Source organism: Cervus elaphus, chromosome 6, assembly GCF_910594005.1.
Source record: "Cervus elaphus chromosome 6, mCerEla1.1, whole genome shotgun sequence".
NCBI classification, from domain to species: Eukaryota; Metazoa; Chordata; class Mammalia; order Artiodactyla; family Cervidae; genus Cervus; species Cervus elaphus.
Genome location: NC_057820.1, coordinates 8759823 through 8760590, shown reverse-complemented (window position 1 = coordinate 8760590; position 768 = coordinate 8759823). Strand labels below are relative to the sequence as shown.

At 44.5% G+C, this 768-nt stretch overlaps 1 non-coding gene across 1 annotated transcript; it reads left to right on the top strand.

The window, feature by feature from the left end:
- The first annotated feature begins 201 nt into the window (after positions 1-201).
- On the top strand, positions 202-273 carry TRNAF-GAA. The gene has a single exon. It is a non-coding gene; the product is annotated as a tRNA-Phe (tRNA).
- Positions 274-768: the final 495 nt, after the last annotated feature.

Genomic DNA, 768 nt, shown 5'->3' with positions numbered 1-768 from the left:
CTTTTGCCCTAGACATACATGAACATGCAATTCCATATAAATTCTACACTCTTTAACATTCTTGTCTTCTGTTTTCCTAGTGGTTTAACTAATTCATTCAATAAAATATTTTCTAAATACCTACCATGTGCCAGGGCTTCCCAGGGGATGCTAGTGGTAAAGAACCCACCTGCCAATATAGGAGACATAAGAAACAGGGCTTCCCTGGTGGCTCAGATGGTAAAGCGTCTGCCTGAAATGCAGGAGATCCAGGTTCAATTCCTGGGTCGGGAAGATCCCCTGGAGAAGGAGATGGCAACCCACTCGACTACTCTTGCCTGGAAAATCCCATGGACAGAGGAGCCTGGTAGGTTACAGTCCATGGGGTCACAAAGAGTTGGACATTACCGAGTGACTTCACTTTCACTTTCAAGAAAAAGGGGTTCTATCCCTGGGTCTGGAATATCTGCTGGCAGAGGGCATGGCAACCCACTCCAGTATTCTTGCCTGGAGAATCCCAGGGACAGAGAAGCCTGGCAAGCTATGGTCCATAGGGTCACAAAGAGTCAGAAGTGACTGAAATGATTTAACACATATACACACCATGTGTCAGATCCTATGCAAGACACAGAGGAAAAGGAATTCAGCGGAATAGCCCGAGGTCCTCTTCCTATGGATGACACATTACAGAAAGAAGCTGATAATAATTAAATTAACAAATAAACTGGATAATTGCAGAATGCTGAAACTGCAGTGAGGAACGATAGTAACAGGCAAAACCTTCCATCA